The sequence below is a fragment of the Fukomys damarensis genome, unplaced genomic scaffold (assembly GCF_012274545.1).
Source record: "Fukomys damarensis isolate Sample0158 unplaced genomic scaffold, DMR_v1.0_HiC HiC_scaffold_23, whole genome shotgun sequence".
Taxonomy (NCBI): domain Eukaryota; kingdom Metazoa; phylum Chordata; class Mammalia; order Rodentia; family Bathyergidae; genus Fukomys; species Fukomys damarensis.
The window spans coordinates 24,132,796-24,141,824 of NW_022900935.1; the positions used below are offsets into that span (position 1 = coordinate 24,132,796).

A 9,029-nucleotide genomic window follows, 5' to 3' on the forward strand; every position below is an offset into this window, starting at 1 on the left:
AAAACCTGACAAAAAAATATCTCACACAAAGGAAAATATTTTCCAGACGCACCATTTCTTTTTGGAGATCAGGAGACAAGCCCCTCCAGCTTCACACTCTGACAGAAGACAGACAGGCCCAAGCAAATGGCCAAGATCTGAGAAAATTAAAAATGTTCCAAGTACTAGGAAGTTCAGCCCAAGTTCTAAGCTGAAGTGGTGGTGGACTCCTGGGAGGCTGCATGGAAGCTCTACTCCATGCCAGGGGAGCTCTCGGGAGGTACACATGGATCACACAGTCTACCCCAGCTGGTTCTGAGACTCTCTGAAGCAGCCTGTCTGTCAGATTCTGCCATGAAGCACAGAACCAGATTTTCAGGGACTGCCCTGAAGAACCAGAGACACAGGATCCAACTTCTCTTCCTGACAAGCCAGACAGGCACTAGCTGAGCAAGACCAACTCTAGGCTAAGGCAAAAATCTCAACATATCTAGCCTCTCCTGCCAGCAAGGAAGAGATGGTAAGACCCTCACAGATGATCAAAGGAAGCTATTATCTATCAAATCCTGGGGGCCAAAATCTAGGGACCAACACTTGATTCTGAACTAATTAAGCAGTAAAGAACCATTTAGTCACCAGTTCTGTATTAGGACAAAGGATGAGGTGATCACCACCTTAAGCATCTCAACACCTGATCAGTCATTAAGCAAACACCTTTATCTTTTATCAGTGCGATAGTGGCGTAAAACTTCCTTCCAGGGTTCCTATAACTACAATGATTTAAGCCCTCTACACCTTCCCAAGGGTGAGGAGATGCCAGCCTTCAGCCTAGAAGTGCCCAGAAAGTGGAATACTAGAAGCTCTGCGGCCAAGGAGAAGCCAAGCCTGTTGACCAGACAACAAAGCTTTGCCTCCAGTGTCCCTCCAAGCACAAAGTCCTTCCAGATAGATCAATGATCCCAAGCAAAAGCTCTGAGGCGAAACTGCAGATTGAGAGGCCTGTTGACTCTAGAATTGAAGGAGCAAAGGCTGGGAACCAGTGGCCTGCTCAGGCTTCATGGAAGCCTGTTTCTTTCCTAGGGCCTACATATAGGAAATTCAAAATCTCTAGCCAAACCTACAATCAGGAGCCCCTTTACTACCAGTTCTAGGCCCCAAGACCTGCAGGAGGGGCTTTCAGATGTTTGTGAGCAGGCAGGCCCCAGGGGCATCTGTGCTCTCAGGCAGGGGGTGGGGGCACCTTTCACTCCTCCAAGCCCAAGAACTCTCAGCCCAAGGAGCTGTCAGGCTAACGAGGCTATCCCACTACCACTCCATCTGAGCGTGGCAGGCTGCACCGCACGACTGGCTTCAGGTGGCTCTTCTTTAATTAATGGCATCCCAGGCTCTGCAGGGAGCTTCACCCCACAATGAATGGCCCTCTCTCATTAGAGGCAAGCTTGCCATGATGTATTCAGGGTGAGGGCCAGGATTCATTTCCCTGTCTGTGGGTTGGGGATGGGAGGGAGGAAGAGGCAGCAGGGAGAGATTTATATCGAGTGACTAGGATTATCTGCAGCTGAAACATGACCCCATCAACTCAAGCTGCCTTCTTGGGGCTAACCCAATGCACCTCTGCTGACGAGAGGGCTCTAGGGAAACTGAAGGGAGGGCAAAAGGTCTGGTTCCCATTCTCTCTGAGCTTAGACTACAACTCTAAGGCCTAGAATTCCTATACAACCTCTACAACATTCTCCCCTGCCAGCCCCCATACTATGTGTGCACTGAGAGCCTGGGCTGACTCTGATCTGACCCAGTGGCCTCCTATCTAAAGGACTGAGGCCCCAACCATGGCCTTCAGCTGGCTCCTCTGCCTTCTGTGGCAAGCAACACCCCCACTTTCTACCTCCGAGAAAGGGTTCAACATGGTTTGCCCCTGTAACTGCTGATGGATAGAACCCAAGTATGTTCTGCCACAGGGCATCTCAGACCTCAAGCCAGTCTGCACAAGGGAAAAGGCAGGCATCAGCCTATCATAAAAAACATGCCCTCAGCACTACCTCACTATGGGATCTGTTGAGCCAAATCCCACCTCCAGGGTGAGGAGATTCTGGGCAACACTATTCTTCCCTCCACCTCTCCCTGGCTCCATCTCACAAGAATCACAGGAGACTGAGCAAGGGAACGGGGTCTTTCCAACAAAAAAGGAAAACACGGGCCTTCAGTTGTCCCAGTTTCCAATATATTTTGTACAGACATAGAAAGAAGGCTACCCTGCACTCTACTTGCCCCTCAGGTAGTTGCAGGTCTATCTAGAAGTACTATGGATCAGGCTGGCAACAGACAGTACACACCTCTACCCACTCCTTATGCAGACTCCACCAAATCTGACTTTCCATTTTGCGTGTACATGGAAGAAAAAAATACTTCAGCACCTGCCCCCTTAGAATTCCCAATTCACTGAGAGCACTAGAGGGTGGGCCCGCGCCAGCCCGTCAGCCAATCAGAAAGTTGCTTTGCAGGCAGGAGACCAGGATAGGTGTCTATTGCTTACACACTCACTGAAATGTCATCCATGCTTCTCTCTGGCCCCTTTGGAGGAACGTTCATATACCCTTCCTTCCCTACTCAGAAAGAGATGTTAGCTCAGTTCCGCTTTGCTAAGCCCTATTTGGCAATGTGTCTAAACACACGCAAACTTAATTAGTTCAGGAGGGGAGCCCAAGCACTTGCAGTGACAGATAAAAGTAAGGGGAAATGAGACAAGTCAGGACTGGCAGGGAGTTCTTACTCCAGCCCCTTCCCCTGCAGGCCACTAATCAAAGGTGATGCAGCTCTGTGCTGGGACCAACTGGCACTATCACAGGCAAGGGGCATGGCTCTCATAGTGGCATGATGAGATGCCCATGTGCTTTCAAATATAAATACAGGTTAAAGGTGTCCAAAGTGATGCTGGCTGTTGTTTCCTTAACACAGATCTGAGAATTTGATAATATGCAGCTCAGCAAAGAGGCTCCCAAATCATCCCCCACTACATCTCCTGGCCAATCCTGCCCCATCCCAAAATGAACACTGAAGTCCAGAGCTGGAATACAAGGCCAGAAACTAACAACCTACAGTATCAGAGAGCACTCCAAACTTAGTGCAAATGCAAGCAAAGAGAGGTAAAGGGCATTCCTATCAGATCACAAAGCCCTGGACCATGAAGAACAAAGAAGGCCAAAGAGCACTATGGTTCTACAGTTAGAACATCTACGTTCAAATCCCTGCCTTGCCACAAACAGACTGCAATGATTTACCTTGATAAATTATTTACCCTTTGGGATCTCATTTTCTTAATTTGTTAAAATCAGTATTAGAAAAAGGAGGGCTACATAACATAGTACGTGTAAAGAGCACAACAACGCTTCTGATATGTCTTGAGTGCTCAATAAACACTATCGTTTTCCAACATTAACTTCTACAGGAGTGCCAGCCTCCAGTCCTAGAGACAAATCTCTCAGAGAAATAACTTCACATTGAGCCCAGGACCATGCTCCTCCCTCCTGGTCCACGCCTGTGGGCCATCACACCCACCCCACCTTCAGCAGCACCAGCAGTGAAAAAAATCGAGGGGCTTCCTTACATTAGGAGCTTAGTTCTCTAACTCCTCACATTCAAGTTGAGCCAGCAAGGCCCAAGGTTTCCCCTTCTGTCCCATTTGCCCTTTATACTAATATCTAGCTACTATCAAGTCTCTGTCATTCTTCTGAACAGGGATTCCACAAGACCGTTTCATGACTTAGCTGCCCTTTATTCAGCAAATACTGGGGCTGGGGATTTAGCTCACTGGTAGAATATTCACCTGAGGCCCTAGGTATATATTCCTAGAACCAAAATAAATAAGTAAGCAACTACTACACATTAAGCATGCCCTAGAATTACAACAGTGCTCACAATTTGGTGAGAGAGACACAAGTAGAGGTAGCCACAATACAATTTTACTCATGAAAAAAGAACATGGGCTCCAGGTGAATAAAGGAAGGGATCTGAATGGGTGTTGGGGTGTTAGGAAGTGGCCAGCTGGAGCATCTCAAAGGGTGTGGAGTGGTGCATAGAAAGTACTAAGGGATGAGGCTAGAGAAGTAAGTGAGAGCCTTCAAAGTCTCAACAGTGTGGATGTGACCTTGAAGGTGAGTCTGGCCAGGGGTTAAGCAGAGGTGTGATATAACCAGCTACAACTGGGAGAAGGGAATAGAGCAGTGAGGTTGGACTCAGAGACACTAGGTCAAAGGTTTCTGTAGTGATCCAAGAAAAATATGATCATCTTAACCAAGGCAGTGGCTGTGGAGATGGAGAGAAGGGAATAAATTCAAGAAACCTCTGGCAGATGCAATCAACAGGATTTGGGAACGTAATGGCTGTGGCTACAGAAGATATGATTCTCAGTTTTCTGACAGGACAGCAGAGTAGCCCAATGTCAGTCATCATTGGAAGGAAAGCTGGAGGAATGAAAAGCCACGGGGAGAAAGGTGACAGCTGCAAGGGGCTTGTGGCCGTCCAGGTGAGGATGTAGGAAAGGCAGCTGGATATGCAGGCTTGGAGTTCACGTGGCAGCTGGAGCCGATCTCTCCAATAGGATCTCTGCTGCCTTGTCAGTTCTCATTTCTCACTTGGAGAAAAAGATTAGAAGACCTGAGCAGACAGAGGACAGCTAAAGCTATAGAAAAAGATGAGACTACTCTGGAACCACAAGTGTGTTGAATAAAGGGAAAAAGAGAGCTAGGACAGAGATGAAAGCAACAACAATATTTTAGAAACACTAACACTTAAAAGTAAGAGATAAGGTAGCTGCAAATGTGACTAAAAAGGAGAAGCCAGATAACCAGAAAACACAAAGATAGGGAATATTTCAAGATGAAGTGGTCAACTCTGTTGAACGATGACAAAAGGACCCAGCCTAACCTTCAGCCAGCATTTCATTAGTCCATCCTTTCAGCCGTCTCCCACCACCCCCAGGACTGCCCCATCCCACAGTGCTCTCCAGGCATGTGGTTTTATCACTGCACCTCTTCATTCTAGATTACCAGAAGTCCTGCTCTTCGACGGTCTAGGCCACTTAACTACGGGCACCCCCACCCCCACCCCTCATGCCAGCAGCAAGTAGTGTACTCTGGGCAAGTTCAATTCTATTACCAGACCTTCTGGTGGTTTTGTTTTTTTCTTAAGACAGGGTCTCACGGTGTGGTTCAGGCTGGCCTTAAACTCACTATGTAGCTAGCCCAGGCTGGCCTCAAACTCACAGCAATACTTCTGCCTCAGCCTCCTGAGTGCTGGGATTGCAGGCATGTGCCACCACACCCAGCTTCTAGACCTTCTAAAATCTAAAGGTCACACAGCATAAGTGGAGGGGTGTTATGGGCTCACCCCATCAGAAAGGCAAGGAAGGAACTAAAGCCCAATGCCAGGCCAGCACTTACACATGGGAAGGAAATATCCTGTTCCAAAATAAGGCTAAAGTGGGTCCAAGATGAGAATCTCTGAACCAACTCTGACCAGGCCCTGGCCTAGAGTACAGCATCCTTCACCAGAGTAACTAAGGTATCTGACTATCCCAACTCTCTCTTTCCATCCAGTCTTACCCTCTCACTGATTTCCCCTCCTCTTAGACCCACAGTCTACCCACAAAGCTTCTACCCTAACTTTTCAGCCAAGCTGTGCTATTCAGCGGGGGATCTTTAAGCTACTGACTAAAACCAAAATTCTTCAAGTGGGAAGAGCACCTAAGTTGGGCTTTTGTCACTCTCCACTAGCTCCACTGTCCTACCATGCCAAGATGAGTAAGCAGAGAAACAACACTAAACCCCAAAAGGAGCTTCAGGAAATACCAGGTAAGGTGAAGGAGAGGCAGGCCAGGTAGGAAAGACAGGTAAACTGAGCAAAGGTCAAGCCCAAATCAAGCATTGTTTCTTTAAAATGTTTAAAGTGAAAAATTAAATCTGAACTCACTAAATTAAAACCCACCTTAGCAGGATCTGTAGCTATAGCATCAAAGCCCTATAATCACACAGTATCAACTCATCAGGATCTGACAAAAGATGGACACAAAATGATATTGTCAGGATGGGAGCAGATTTCTTTTTTCTGGTGGTATTTCTGCTGCCACTTCAGTTCCCATTTCTCGGGGCTACATTAATCAAGCCTTTTCAACAAAAGTGATGTGAACCTGCTGGTAGAGTGGGGGAGGGGAGGGGAGTAAGAATAGCGAGGAGAAGGAGCCATGGCTTCTAGAAACTACAGTGTGAAATGAAAATATTTGCTGAATGCTTCACTTAGTAAAACCTGGAAAAGGATGTCAAAATAAGAAGTAAGCCACAGACTAACAACTTGTGAGTACCAATTTAACACCGCCCTTGTCAGACTCATCAGCAGCCTTTACCAGGCGCACAAAAAGGTGATGGCTCTGCCGAGAGTCACTGATGAGCCCCTGACGAGAGGTTCCAGGAACACCGATAAGCTGTGCGCTGTCACGCTACACTACTTAGGTTTCCTCTCTGGCTGTTTTTATTTTGTTACACATTTAATTAAGAGCCTTCCCAGCAGTTATGTGGAGTCCTGCTTCTGAAAGGCAGTCACAGAGCCCTCCTCCCCCATCCTATCACCTGACAGCTGCTTTCTCCTACAGGCCACTCTCCAGAACCTCCCTGGCCTTCCTCATCCAAAACAGCCAGCCACGAAAACCTGCCATAACCATCCCTTTTTGGAAACTATGTGGTCTTAGAATTCAATTCTATTTAGCTATGAGTCCTTACCTTTCTGAGCCTGAGGGCGCTTTCATTTTGTTTTGTTTGTTTCATCTATAAAATTGAGACACAGCCCCTACTAAAACCAGTGATTAGAAGCAACAAATGATGTAAGCTTTGTGTTCATTATGACTTCATTTCATTTCATATATACTTGGATTCTACAATGCAGCCCATCATCTCAACTACATCATTTTTCAGAGATGCAGAACAGTGCCTCAAGTCACCAGCATCTGTCATGGGCCCAGTGCAGGGTCCACGGGCTGGACTAGTCCTTTAAACCAGAGCAGGCACAGCCCAAAGATGGACAATGCCCTCTGAAACCACCTCCCCATCTCATGGGCAGCTCAACTCCATGCTCAGGAGGCCCAGCCAAATGGTCTCCAGCCCCACAAACAGGGAAGTTTTCATATATACATATATGTGTGTGTCATTCACAGTTACAGCACAAGACTCTGAGATGTGGGCACCTAGAAGATAGACACGCCAAAGGCAGAATAATGGGGGAAAAAGGGAGTTTGAGTGAGGCTACCTAGAAGAGCCAGATCTCTGCCAAAGCACCTTCTGCCTGGGCCCTGAAAGCCTCAGAATTCTGGGTGTCAGAATTAATCCTGCCCCATCCTAAGCAGCTCCCCCAGGACTGCAAAGCCTCACATAAGACCTCTCCCTGCTCCAAAGACACAAAGCTACCCAGGACACCTTCAAGAACAACAGCCTTCTCCTCCTCACTTTTGCCATGGACTCCCCAACTCATACTTGTTTCCAGTACCAGCCTATGTGTCATCAGGAGGACAGAGGCCCTCCAGAGCAAACCTAGAGGGGGTGTGTTAGTGTCCATAACAAAGGGCACAGCAGATGAGGTGCATGTGTGCTTCTGTGTTCTGGGGCTCGTTCTTCCTTCCAACTCCCCCACAAAGTCAGGGTCCAACAACATGCTTCACCTCAGTGTCCAAAAGGCATAAAAAGGACTTTGGTGAGAAGATAATGCCTGATTCGGTAGGAAATAACACTCCTGAGGCAAAACACCCCACCCCCCAACACCCACTTATGTTCAAAAGCGTACACACACACACACACACACACACACACACACACACACACACACACTCTGCTTGCTGCTGCCTTCAGTGACAAAGAACACAGAGGTATCGATTCTATCAATCCTCAGCAAACACTGCCCCCACCACCTCCACCCTCCTTTAGTTCCCTGAGGGTTGTCTGAAGCCAGGTATCCATGAGGACAGACAAGATGCAGAAGTGTCAGCCCTGCAAAGGAACCAGTCTGTCATCCGCACCAAAGACAAGAGGTGCAGGAGACAAAGTAGAAAAAGTATTGGAGACAAAGGAGAAAAGAGGAGGCTAGAGACTTGGGCAGCTCCCTAGAAGCAGCCCATTGCCATCCCACTACCAGGCTTTCAACTGGGTCACCAGGGTCTCGCATGCCAGATAAAAGGGTAGCACAACATAAAAATTAAAGGCAAGAATCTGAAGCCAGGTTGCTTAGGTTTCAATTCTGTCTCTGTGTGTCCTCAGATAAGTTACTTAACCTATCTGTGCTGTAATTTCTTTAGCTTTAAAATAAAAATAAGGGGAGGGACATAAGGGCAGGTAGTAGGAGGAATGAATATGAGCAAAATGTATTATATACACTGAAACCCAAAAAAAAATGTTAAACTAAGGGGAGGGCAGGGCAAAGGGAGTGATAGGGATTGGGGTAAAAATGATCAAAACACATTTTATGCATGTACAAATCTGCCAAAATGAAACCTATTAATCAACCAATTTTTTTAAAGAGAGAGAAAGAAAAAGAAGCTACTTACCAAAAAAAATAAAAGTTAGGAATGCAGCTCAATGTGAAGGTTCTAGGTTCAATCCCCAGTAACACCAATACACACACACACAGAGAAAGGCCTGATGATTTTCTTTAAAAAATGAACAGGGATTTTGGTGTCATCCTTGTTCAGAGGCTATGCTAGTTTCTGTATCATTCCAATTTTGTATATGTGCTGCTGTATCAAGCATAAAACAAGTACATTTCTTACTGACAGCAACTAAAGTATCTGTATCCACTCATTGTGCTTTTCTATTTGAGTAGTTATACATGTTTTTACTATTTATCTCCTGTGCTGTTCCTTTAAATTTGCTATTAAAACACATTAAACTGGGCCGGGGATTTAGCTCAGTGGTTCCTTTGCCTGCTCACAAGCACAAGGGCCTGAATTCGATCCCCGGTAAAAAAAAAAAAAAAAAAAAAAAAAAAAAAAAAAAAAAAAAAAAAAAAAAAAAAAA

General features: G+C 46.4%; 1 protein-coding gene and 1 pseudogene across 8 annotated transcripts in view; both read right to left on the minus strand.

Annotated features, from left to right (window-relative positions):
* Positions 1-9,029, minus strand: part of Eri3 (ERI1 exoribonuclease family member 3) — a 127,635-nt gene that overhangs the window by 75,747 nt on the left and 42,859 nt on the right. The gene's annotated exons all lie outside the window — the stretch shown is intronic.
* On the minus strand, positions 8,667-8,762 carry LOC117287404 (annotated as a pseudogene).